This window comes from Protopterus annectens, chromosome 9.part0, assembly GCF_019279795.1.
Source record: "Protopterus annectens isolate FY-2018-M chromosome 9.part0, PAN1.0, whole genome shotgun sequence".
Taxonomy (NCBI): domain Eukaryota; kingdom Metazoa; phylum Chordata; order Ceratodontiformes; family Protopteridae; genus Protopterus; species Protopterus annectens.
The window spans coordinates 1,149,726,741-1,149,740,463 of NC_056743.1; positions in this window are offsets into that span (position 1 = coordinate 1,149,726,741).

The following is a 13,723-nucleotide window of genomic DNA, read 5'->3' on the forward strand; positions in this document are numbered from 1 at the left end:
AGTCTACTTATCCCATGAGGGGATATCCAAAATTGTGGGGACCCGATGACCTTAATTCCTTTGGCTTTACGGAATAAATAATGGTAGGGATTATATATGCAAGTGAATACATGTTTGCAATCCTGAGACTGCCTAGGGTGAGACTGCCTGCCTAGATATGAGTAGGGGGTCTCACTATGTGCAGATATGGCTGCACCTAGCTAGCAGCCCGAGTATGGGTGGTTCTGGTGGACATTCAGGAAGGGGGGGTGGTGTGCTGTGGAGGGGATGATGGGTATTCAATTATGTATCCAGGTGTGTTGGGGTTGCATAGTAGCTCCCCGAAGCGTCTGTAGGCCAGGCCATTATGTGGGTATGTGCCAGTAACATTTCTGTACATGTGTATCACACATTTTAATGTTCATATGTTTGTGGGATTGTGCCTCTACAGTTATGGACCTGTCAGATTGTATTGCGGATGTGAATATTTGTGTTTTGGTTATCTTTCTGATTCACTCACTGCTCCCTCGTACACCTCCAGTTCACGTATTGTGCATCCAGCTCAAGCCCCTTGGCTAATTATTACATTACCCGGGTCACCCCCCACCCCCATAGTTCCACAGATACCATCCATCCCTTCTCTCTGGTTGATGGCCCTTGGCTGCAGTCAACACGCACCACATTAACGCACACTACATATCTCTGGAAACCAATATGGTTGAGAAGACTAACCTAGCATTTCTGGATCATCTCACATGCTGTACTTCATGCACAGCAAGGTACAACGCAAATACTTATCTTTCATGACATGGTAGAGTAAGGACCCAGGTGAAGGCTCCATTCATCTTTGGGCCATCCTGACAAGGACAACTTGATCGCAATGGGCAGATATTAAGTAATGCTCTGACCATTGGTAGGGTTGCCACCTTTCATATGACTGTGGATGGACATTTTCAGGACACACATCAGATTTTACAGGTGGCCAACACATACCCACTGTCAGCAAAGGATAGTACTTTAGTTTATGCCCAAATATACTATTGTTGTAGCAGTTTAGTTGTTTATTCTGTTTCGCTTACTTGTCGTTATTCTGTTCTTGCAACATTTAGGTATTTTGGCCATGTCAATGTGTAGACAGAAGGACCATTACACAAAAATATTGATAATTATGTCCCACAATCGCAGGAGGACATTTGATTATTTTGGTAATGGCTTGGTACAATGGGCCAACTGCCCATAGAGAGGACTGTCCCTCAAAATGGGACAGGGTGGCAACCCTAACCACTGGGCTAGGGTTTAGCAATTGGCACAGCAAAGAGACTAACACAATGCCAAGTTTCACTCCACTTGGTAACCATCGACACTACAAAATGGAATACGGCACGAGGTTTTAAATGTCATTTGTCTGGTGGGACGGGACCAAATATTCAGCTATGTGCCTTTGTGTTTACTTTTATTTTGCGTTCACAAAACTGTCTTGTATGGAACTTAGAAAGAACCACAAGTGCCCTTAAATTAAAAATTTTTAAATTTCTCCCAAAATTGTATTTTCAAGGAAACCCTTTTTAAATTTTAAGGGGATTTTAAAAAAAAAAAAAAACATTTTTAAAAAATTGAAATAAATTTTTTCAGTAAAACCCCACAGATTTTTTACAGAAAAAACCCGAAAATTTTTTACTGAGGCCAACCAACCAAAATTTTTCCAGGGAAAAAATTCAAAAAAACCATAAAATTTTTTGGGGCTAACAGGTTTTTTACTTTCCAAATGACAAATGCCAAAACAAGCTTTTAAGGGTATTTTTTAGCAAAAAATTTGTTAACAAACTTACCTTTTAAAAATTTAATTTTTTGGATTTTTTAATTTAAAAAGCCCCCATGTTATTTAAAAATTTTAAAGGGGTAATTAGGAACAACATAACCCCCCAACCCCTTTGTTAAAATTTAAAATTGTTAGAAAAAAAATAAAAAACAAGAAAAATAAATTTTTAACCCATTTTAATTTAACTTTAAAAAGAATTATTAAAAAATCCAACTTTAAATTAAAATTTTTAAACCAAAACAAGGGGGGGTTGGGGTTTTAGGAACTTAAGAATTTCATTTAAAAAAGCTTTAAATTTTAAAACAAATTCTAATTTAAAAACTAAACCCCATTTTCCAGTATCCTTAAAAAAATGAAATTACTATTCCAAAATGTGAAAAGAAATTCCCCTTTCGGAAGGGAAAAACTTCTTAAAATTGGGGAAAATTCTTTTCCCTATCTTTAAAAAAAATGTTCCCTTAAATTTTCCCCAAACATTTTGAATTTTCCCAATAAAAATTATTTAAAACCCTTTAGACCATTGTTTTTTGGAAGGAATTAAAAAATAATAGGAAATTTAATTCCCTGGAAAAAAAGAGTTCTTAAATCAAAAAGGGAAAATTAATTTAAAAGGGAATTTTATAAATTTAACTAAGGATTGTTAAGGGTAAAAACCCCCTTTTATTAAAAAAAAAGGACCCCCAAGGAATTCCCTTTTTCACCTTTTTTCCACCCTGGGAACCCTAATTTTTTAAAAAAGATTTTTAAATTTCCAAAAAATGCCTTAACAAACCCTTGATCTTTAACTGAGGAAGTTGGTTTCTTACCAAAACCCCCCAACTACATTAAAATTTCCCCGGGGGAAAATTTAAAAAACAAAATAATGGGTAGCCAAACCCCCTTTATTTAAATTTGGGGAAAAATTGGAAATGGGGGGAAAAATTTTCAACAGGCCCCCTTTTCCCCAAAAAGCCTTATTTTTAGAAAATTTTTTTTCCCCCCAAAAGTAAACCCCCTTTTTTCAAAAGAATTATTTTAAAAATTGGGGGGGCCCCCAAATTTTCCCCCAAAATTTTCCCCTTTTGGGATAGAAACCCCTTAAATTTTTCCCCTTAAAATAGATTTTTTAAACCATTTTGGGTTTTTAAAAAAAATTTTCAGGAAAACACATTGGTTTCAAATAGTTTTTAAAACCCCCACCCAAAAACACCCCCCTTTCAGGAAAAAAATTATTTCAGGTTTTTCCCCCCTTTTACAAAATATTTGAAAGATAATTAAAGGGAATTTTTGGTCCTTAGAAAATTTTTGAAGAAATACCCTAAAATTTGTTTTTTAATTTAATTGGAATAAAGTAAAAAAGGTTGGGGACTTTTTTCCCCTTTTAGGTGTTCCAAATTAAAAAAAAATGGGTTTTAAAAAAAATATTTTAAACCAAAAGGGGGTGAAAAAGGTTTCAAAAGTTTCCCCTTTTTAAAAGCACTTAAATTAATTGAAATTCCCCCCTTATTTTCTTTTTAATTTATAAATTGTGGAAAGGGCCTTTTTTCCTTTAAAACCGGAAGGTTTTCCCAAAAAAATATTCCCCAAAAACAGGGGATAGGGGGAATTAATAAGAAAGGCCATTATTTTTAAATTAAAAAAACTGAATTATTGGGAAATTTATATGGTTTAAACCCCCAATTTAAAATAAAAAAACCCTTTTTTGGGAACCTTTTAAAAACTAAAATGGTTCCCCTTTTTCCCCCCTGGTTAGAATGGGTTTTTGTTCCCCACCCCTAAAGGAAAAGGGGAAAACATTGGGAAAAAAGGGAATTGTACCCAAGCAATTTTAATAAATTAAAAACAAAAAGGGAAAAGGTGCCTTGTAAAATATTTAATTTTCCCCCTTTTAGTAAGGTTTTAAATTTGGGGTTATTAGAAGTTTTCAAGAATCCCAGATTTTGTAAACTTCAGGTTTTTGGCCCCAATTGAAAAATCTGAAGGTTTTCCCAAAAACAAAAAAAAACCAACACAAACCAAACAAAACCCCCGGGGAAATTTAAGCATGCCCCCCTTTTAAATTGAAAATTTTTAACCGTTTTTAAAAAATTAGTTTTTTTATTTAAAACCAAAACAAATTATACAAAGGGTGGTATTTTTAAAAAAATTTTATTAAAAAAATTTTTAAGTATTTTTAGATTTTTTTTTAAAGGACCCAAACCCAAAAAATTTTTAAGAATTTAAAAATAAATAAAAAAAGAAATGAAAAATTTAATTTTTTTTCATCCAAGAAATTTCTTTCCAAAAAAAATTTTTTTAAATTAAATGTTTTTCAAACCTAAAAAAGAAAAAATTATTTCCATTTGTGACAGTTTGCTGAATCTAGAAGTATTTACTGTTCCCTAAATAAGTTACTTACTACCGCAAGGCACAATGCTGTGGATATGGGTATTTCTAGTCAAGCTCCCCAGAACAGAATGCTCAATACTCTGAGATTTCTTTTTGTAACATCTAAAATATAATTTCTAAGAGGCCTGGCAGAATGACCTCATTTGGTCACATGACTCTTGGTTCTCACAGTGTCCCCCTTTGAAGTTGTGACAGGAATTTAGCACAGACAGCCACAATACACATCTAAATGTTTATGACAGTGCCTGGGGCCTCCCCTCTTTTCACTGAGCTAATGGACAAAAGCTCTTTCCCACACCCAGTGTCTCTGGTCTTATTCAGCACTGTGGGTGACGTTTTAATGGTTTAACAGCTTATTTATGTTTCCCTTATTTTTCTTAAATTTAACCTTTGCTGTCCCAGTGTCCTCTATTAAAACATATACATTTAATTCAGTTGCAATACTACATGTACATTTCTTTTCATTTCAGCAGGGTGCACTTTTGATACATTTTAACACAAACAAACCTCACCAATACATTTTTGGCACAAACATCTGTACAAATCAGTTTGCTATACAAATGACATACAGTTCTAATACATTTGTAAGGGAAACATCTTGTATAAATCAGTTTGATATTCAAAGGACATATCATCCTTTACAAAACTCCAGCTGGGTATGCTGGCACTTGCCGATATCTTCACATCTTTCTCACCTCGAGGACTCAAGCTAGTTTTTCAAGTGACCCTGGAGAAACATGGCTTGAAAAAATAAGCCTGTTGGGGAATATGTTACCCCATTCCCTGTCTTGAAACCCCATCTGCGTTAGCATTGCTAACCCTACAACGGTTTTGTACTGTCATGTCATATGCCGGTAATCCTAAGCTCCACCGTAATAACTTGGCATTTTGTTGTCTGGCTCCTTGTAACCATGTTAAGGCATTGTGGTCTGTAACTACAGTGAATTTCCTTCCATACGGATGAGGCTGAAGTTTCTGCACTGCCCATACTATGGCTAGACATTCCTTTCTAAAGCTGCATAACATTCCTCCCTTGGTTGGAGTCTATGGCTGAGATATACCAGTGAGTGCTTTTCTCTCTTAGGAAACCTGGCTAAGTATAGCCGCCACCCCATGGTTTGAAGCATCTACCTACACAACAAACTCTTTGTTGTAATCTGGACTGGCTAAGACAAGGGGTCTTCCCAAAGCTCCTTTAAGCTTCTGGAATGACTGCTCACATGCTGGGTCCACACTACCTTATCTGGCCTGTTTTTTTCTTGTCAGGTCTGTGAGGGGAGCAGCTATGGTACTATAATTGGGACACACTTTCTATAGTACCCCACTGTCCCTAAGAATGCCCTCACCTGCTTTTTGGTAACAGGGACAGGCCATGCCTAAATGGCTTCCATTTGGCTGATTCTGACCTGATCTTACCACTCCACACTCTATGCACCAGGTAGGAAATCTCTGCCATACCCACCTGACACTTACTGGGCTTAATGGTCAACCCTGCCTACTGCAGTCTGCCCTGTACCTCCCTCACATGGTGAAGGTGCTCTTGCCAGGAATTGCTGTAGATGGCAATATCATCCAGGTAAGCAAGGGCATAATCTCCTGCTCCTGCTAGAATATGATCTACCAGCCTCTGGAAAGTCACTGGGGCATTTTTCATCCCAAAGGGCATCTTTGTGAACTCATACAAGCCAAAAAAGTCACACAGGCTGACCTCTTTCTAGCACTGGGAGTCAAGGGCACCTGCCAATAACCCTTGGTAAGATCAATGGTGCTAAGATACTTAGCCCCACCCAGCTGTTCTAGGGCTTCATCTGTCCTAGGCATGGGGTAAGCATCTGAATCTGTGTGACTATTTAGTTTCCTGTAGTCCACACAGAACTTGATGCTGTCATCCTTCTTTGGTACCAGCACCACTGGGGAGACCTAAGGACTGCTGAACTCCTACATGACTCCTAGTTCCAACATCTCCTGTATCTCCTCCCTCAGAGTCTGTCTGAATTGCTCAGGCAACCTGTAAGTAGCCTACTTTATATGTCTTTAGGGCCTTGTGTGTACATTACACTGTACCAGATGGGTGCACACTGGTTTCCCAGTGAACATGTCCCCAAACTCCTGTAACACTGCAAGGATTTCTCAAACCTGAGTAAGGGATAGCTGCTGGGACATTGCCACCCCTTCTACTGAGGTGTCAGTCCGAGCCTCACTTAGCAGATCAGTCATCAGATCCCCCTCAGACTCCTCCTGACATCCACTGCAAATACTCAGCACAAGAGCCTCCCTGTCATGGTAAGGTGTCATCATCTTAACATGGTACTGTTTGTGCCCCTGCCTCCTGTCTAGCAGTTCTACCATGTAGTTAACCTCACTGACCTTCCTTACCACTCTGAAGGGTCCCACACAACTCAACTAGCATTCTCTGATGTTGAAAGCTACCTTACCAAAGCCCAACTTATCTTCAATCCAAAGAAAACTCAGCTTATGATTATACCCAGTTCTAACAAAAACACTGACAACAGTCAATTCACTATCTACTCCACAAATGCTACTCCAATCGCTCCAGTGGCACAGACTCAGCTATCGGGAATAACCATAGGCTCCCACCTAAAATTTCATAGTCATCTCAACTTAATTATTAAAAAAGTACATGCCAAACTGGGATCACTCTACGGTATCAAACCATTTCTTACCAACAACACAAGATCAGCCATTGCTCACTCCCAACTTCTATCCACCCTACTCTATGCATGCCCATTCTGACTAATCTTAACAAAACTGAACTAAACAAAATGGAACCCTTCTATAACAAAATTGCCCACTTTGCTGCAAATTGCTCATATAGAACTCATCACTGTACTGCTTTGTGACAGCTCCACTGGCTTGAACTACCCAACCGCCTAACCTACAATCAGGTCTGCCTCTGTCATTCTATCTATTACCTCCCCAATAAGTGTCCTGCCCTCAAAAACCTAGTACAACATCACTCAGCCAAAAAGCCTCTTAGATCATCAAGCAAACTACTACTAGAAGTCACCAACAGCTACAATGGTTTTGGAGACACACTATATAGTAGTTCAGTGTCTAAAAAAATGGACCTCTCTCCCCAGTAGCATACAAAACACATAGTCCAAAGCCTCATTTACATACCTCATTAGGCAACATCTCAAGCAAAGTTTGCAGTGCCATGACTGGGTAGTGAAAGCAGATAAGGTACACATACTAAACCTAGAGTACTTGATAATAGTTTTCACTCTTGCTCACAAACACTGGCTAATGTACAATGTATGTACTATACCTGTGTACTACCTATGTTCCTAATTTCAACTGTACACAACAAATCTATTAATTACCTTTATTTTTAAATAAATATGTTCTCGTTTGTTCTCTCCACTGTAACTGTTGATGTACTACATACCACTGTAAAAACATGTCTATTGTAATTTGTGTGTATACTGATCCTGTTTAGATATCTAAATGTATCTGTAATTTTTCTAGTGGAGCTTTTCTCCCTGGGCCTCTGCTAAAAAATTGACTTTTCAGCTCAGTCAGACACCCCAAGTTAACAAATGTAAAATAAAATAAATGAATAAAATAAGTTGCCTGCAGTTTATTGTGACTGACAGGAGAACCATCACCTACTGCCCCACAACATACTCTCTGACTCAAGCATTCCTGTCATACCACACCTTTTTTCTGTTATTGGGCTCCTGGGCCAAGCCCATGAGCTCCCTAAGCCTTGTCCTGAGGTTTAGGACATATACCACATCAGACTCCTTGTGGGATTCACACTCATCCTCCCACTCATTACAAAGCAAATCTAATGGTCACCTCACCTTATGCCCATACAACAACTCAAAGGGTGAAAAACCTGTGGATTCCTGGGGCACCTCCCTGTATGCAAACAATAGATGAGGTAAATATTTGCCCCACTCTCTCTTTTAAATTAGTCCACAAATGCCCTTAGCATGGTCTTTAGGATAGAGTTTAACATCTCCACAAGACCATTAGTCTGTGGGTGGTAGGGGGTGATCTTTAGATGCTTCACCCAACAGTGCTCCCACAGACAAGCCAGCTGGTGTGACATGAAATTGGCACCTCTGTCAGTCAGTATTTCTCTTGGGAAAACTACCCTGCTGAAGATCTGTAGCAAAGCATTTGCCACTTTCTCTGCCTCAGTGGAGGACAGAGCAACCACCTCGGGGTATCTAGTAGCATAAAAGTAGGATATACTTCTTCTCTGTGGAACTTGGGGTACTCAGAGGCCCCACAATATCCATAGCTACTCTGTTAAAATGGCTCCTCAGTCACAGAAAAAGGCATCAAAGGAGCTTTGACCTTGTCTCCTGCATTGCCTACTTTTTGGCACTGTTCACAGGTCCTACAGTACCCTGTTACATCCCTGGCAATCCCAGGTCAATAAATGTTCTGCATAATATGTCTCTTGGTATGCTTTATGCTCATGTGACCTGCAGCATTGGAGATTGGCATAATGGTTAAGGTATTTACCTTACAAACACAAGGTACACGTTTGATTCTCACATGGGGTAATTAGCTAGGCTTAAAATGGTCCACAAGGGCAGTTAGCCTAGTACTAACCTATGAACCTACTATGAAAGGGAATGTCATGGGCTATGGCTAGAAGTGCCAGATGGTAGGCTCTGGGCACTACCAACTTCTGTATTACCTCACTTCTAGCCCTCCCTCAGGGGTCCACTCTTTATATAGTAACCCTTTGTTCCAGTATACAGATTCTCCTTTATCCTTGAGAATCAGGTGGCTCCCTAGCTACCTCCCTCAAGCCTTCTAATGTAGGGTCTGAAAGCTGAACCTGTCTCAACTCTATCTTTGTAACTCTTCCCAGCTCCTTTTCCACAGGAAGTCCGGTATCCTCTGACAGCAGTGCCTCACTGTCAGCCTGGTTACTACTACTCACCTCTGCCCTTGCAGTCACTCTGCCCAAGGGAACATCAGTACCCACCAGCAGCTGTGGCTCACCTTCAGTCTCACTGGTGAAGTAGTCACACCACCAGTCATGGCTTCAGATGTGCAGTCTGCCTGGGTCTCCCCCAGGCTACCAGACCCACAGGCCTGTCTCCAAACCGGACTATATGTCACTGCATGCACACAAAGAACTGCATTATCAAAATCACCTACTTGCTTTCTTCCTTTTCCATCTTCCCCAACAAGGTGAACCCTGGCCAAAGGTGTTAGGAATGTGATCCCTCCTAAAGCTCTGACTGGAGTGGACTGGCAAGCAAGTACTGCTCCTGTATGCACTAATCACCCTAGACATCTACATCCCACCCCCATCCCCCATTTGGGAAACCACCATAAAAAATTTCTCCAAAGTCACTTCACACTTCTTAAGACAGAAGTGGCAAACTTCCCAACACCCATACAGGCGGACAATAGAGGTACGACTGCTGAATCCTACACAAATGCACTTTATAAGCACTTGCATGAGTGCATGGATCATGATATCCCTAAAGGAACCAAGATGCTATCCTCCAAAAAAAGGAAGCCAATCTGGTAGTCCCCTGCCATAAACAAACTCTACAACAGAAGAAAGAAACTGTTGCAAAAAAAGAGTAAAATCCCATGATTGGAGGAACTCCCTGGTCAACCTCAGTAAGAAGCTGAGATAACTAATAAAATCATCCAAAGCTAGTTACGAAAACAAAATTGCCACTAATTCTAAAAACAACCACAAAGCATTCTATAGCTATGTCAAGAATGTCAATGGCAACACTCAGATCTGCTCTGAGTTACAGCACAGTGGCACTAAATATACAGAACCAACTGATATTGTCAACATCCTGGCAGATAGGTTCAGTGCTAACTTTACCCCCTCAGCCCCTAAAGGGCTCATCTCTATACCGGAAGAATGCAAAGTTCATGTAATCACAGGTGCACAGGTAAAAATACACACTCTCCAAAGCCAAGAACACAGCATCCATGGGACCTGACAACATCCCAGGCTATGTGCTACACGAACTGCAGAATGAACTAGCACCCCACCTAAGCACCATGTTCAATCATAGCCTCACCACAGGCTTTGTGCCCACTGAATGGTGCACAGCGACGGTTATCCCACTCCACAAAGGGGTTGAAAACCACAGACCCCGTGAACTACCACCCCATTAGCCTAACAAGCCTGGTCTGCAAGGCCATGGAACGTATCATCATGGAACTTAAAACAAAGACATTGGTAATCTCCAAACTCTGGACCCCATGCAGTTCAGGTTTGTAAAATGCAGATCATGTTTCATAAACCTGATATACTTCTTTGAAGTAGTCACCAAAGCCGTAGACGAGGGTAAGGTGGTTCACACAGCCTATCTAGATCTTGCCAAGGCTTTTGACACCATCCCCCACTCTGGAATTATAGATAAACTCACTAAACTAGGTATAAATCCCTATGTCACAAGATGGGTTGCCAACTGGCTCACTGACAGAACCCACACTGTGAATGTAGCAGACTCCAAATCTGACTTCAGACCAGTGACAAGTCGAGTACCACAGGGTTCAGTCCTGTGTCCTCTCCTGTTTGGAATCGACTTTTCTGAAATACAGGCTAATACAGAAGGTCTTTGGCTAACAAAGTTTGCAGATGACTGCAAACTAGGAGCCATAATCAAAACTCCTAACGATGTGGACATCCTACAAAAGGGCCTCACTGAGACAGATGACTGGTGTCAAAGCCATGGCCTTAAGCTCAATGCCAAAAAGTGCATCGTCATCTCCTTTGATAAAAACTCTGTACCCATGCACTACCACATAGGTGGTAGTCTACTTAACACCAAAAGTGACATAAGAGACCTTGGGACACAGGTGGACAGTAGTCTCTCCTTTGATAATCACATCACCACAGTAGTCAGGAAATCCTTCTACGTGGCACACCTCATCACAAAAGGTTTCTCATCCAGGAAAAAAGAAGTCATTGTTCACCTCTACTCGTCACTCATTAGACCCATTATAGAGGACAACACCCCTTTTGGTATGTACCTCACAAGACATCTACAACTACTGAAAAGGCAAGAGAAATACCTCACAAAGAGGATTACTAGCCTCAAACAGATGCCCTACGCAGCCCGTCTCAAAAAACTCCAGCTTTACTTCATCGCATATCACCTACTCAGAGGTGATCTCTGCCTAACATACAAAGCTATGTCAAACCCAGAGCTGTTGGACATGCTCCACTTAAAGAAATCCCAATCCATCTGAGTTACACTCTCTAGGGACCTAAACCTTGTCACCACAATAAACAGAGCATGCTGGAGGGATAGATTCCTCTCCCAGAGACTTCCCATACTCTGGAACAAACTACCTATCTATATCAAACAAAGATCTACATTAGCACTCTTCAAGAAAAATCTTGATGATTGGAGGGGAAATAGGAAATTCTCCGTAGGCATCACCTCTGTGACACTGCTCGACAGGGGCACAGGAAAATAATTTTCTTGGGTGGCGAAAGCCAGGGTACCTTTTTGGCTAGGCTTATATAGGCCCTAGGGCCAATAGCTTAGTGCCGACCTATGAACCTATGAACCTATAATCAGTATCAGACAATTTAGAAACAGCAGTTACAGCTTTGCCATGGAGTAAATGGGTCAGTAACTGTATGCACAGCCCTCGGTCAACATTATACTGTTTGCATACTCTTCCAAATATATGAATAAAACTATCAAAATTATCACCTTCTTGGTATTGAGGAAGAAGTTTACTGACCTTTATTGCTTCTGGGGTATGGTTACTCCCTTCCCCATTACCTCCATGACCCTAGCAAAGAGTTAGCATTTCCTTTTCATGTTGTCTCTGCCTCTCATTTTCTTCGTCTTCCAAATATTTCAGTCTCTCTGCTGATTCTACTTTGACCCCTAAATGCTGCAGTCTCTCTGCTGATTCTAATTCCAAATGTTTGGACTAAAGTTCAAGTCTCTTTAACTACAGACAAATTTTATAAGTCCTCTGAGGAAAAGTTGAACTCTCCTGTTTCTGCTGTACATTTCCAATGCCAACCTGGTTGTCTTCCTGGTTGCTGGTCTGTGATGCAGCCGAGATTAACCCTGCAATCATTTCCCCTTTAGTAAGGCTGGCATGCACCAATCCTATGGCTTGGTACATCTCAGCCAACTGGTTCCTTGTCACCTTGCCCTAATCTTCTGCTGACATCTTTCCCTGCTTTCCCTGACTAAGTTAACAAAAAGTAAATAAGTAAAACTATTGTGATATGACACTCTGAAAGTCTACCTTGTGGCTGCTTAAGAGTACAAGCACCCTCTTTAGTGAATACTGCTTACAGGCCACATAAATACAATATCCACACTGCTGCTCACCAATATGTGAGCATGTGATGATCCCACCACAGCCAACCAATATGTGGTGCCCACCACTGCTACCAATATGTAATGGCCACCAATATGTATCATCCCCCATGCTGGGCCAGTAATTAAGAAGCTGGGATCCTCACCACTGACACTGGAGATGTATGTGCACTCGGAATAAAAATGGATACACTCAGTATTTCTAGATGCAGACTTCTCTGCATCAAGTACAGTTTCCCTTAAGAGCACACAAGGAACACACTCAGCCCAGGATCTGGATGTCTCTATATCTGTCTCCCTCCAGGTCCCCAGGAAGACTCCCCACTGGTAGGGTTAGGTCCTCAGCTAAGTGTCCAAGCCTAAGTCCTCCAGCACCCTCTCTGTAAACACAGTGCTTCATGTCTCTGCTCCAAGTAGCTGACACACACACACACACACACACTGTGTGATTTAATTTGCACACACACACACACACACACACACACACACACACACACACACACACACACACACACACCTGGAAAAGGCTGGCACAGGTTTACTAGCTATGCCCCCTCTGCCAGACTATAAGGTAGTTATCACTATCACCAGACACTCCCCAATCTGCACGTTTAAGACCCTTAACAAAGGGTGTCCAGTTATACTGTGTAATGCTAATAGTAAAACAAATGGTTGTAGTTCACCAAGATGGCTAGGCCTTCTGGAGTGGTCCACACAGTGTCACCAAATAAATATATGTACTCTCAAAGGTTAGGTACTTTCTGCAAGGCCAGCCAGAATAAAGGTTTTAAGTATATTTAATAATAAATAATAAAAGGACATGAAAATATTGAATATATATTTGCAGTAAATCACAGAGTTCAAATCACAGAAAATATTGAAATTAACACTGATGGACAGACTCATACAAATAAAGAAAACACTCTCTTAACTAAGCTTCACTATATTCATGACTGAATCTTGAAGAATTTACTGTTATCTAATTAAATTACTTACTACCGCAAGGCAAAATGCTGTGGGTGAGGGTATTTCTAGTCAGGCTCCCCAAAGAAGAATACTCAGTACTCTGAGATTTCTCTTTATAATATCTAAAATATAATTTCCAAGTGGGCTGGCAGAATGATCTCATCTGGTCACCTGACTCTAGATTCTCACAGTATTCCCCTTTGAAGCTGAGACAGGAATTTAGCATAGATGGCCACAGTACACATTCAAATGTTTTTGACAGTACCTGGGGCCT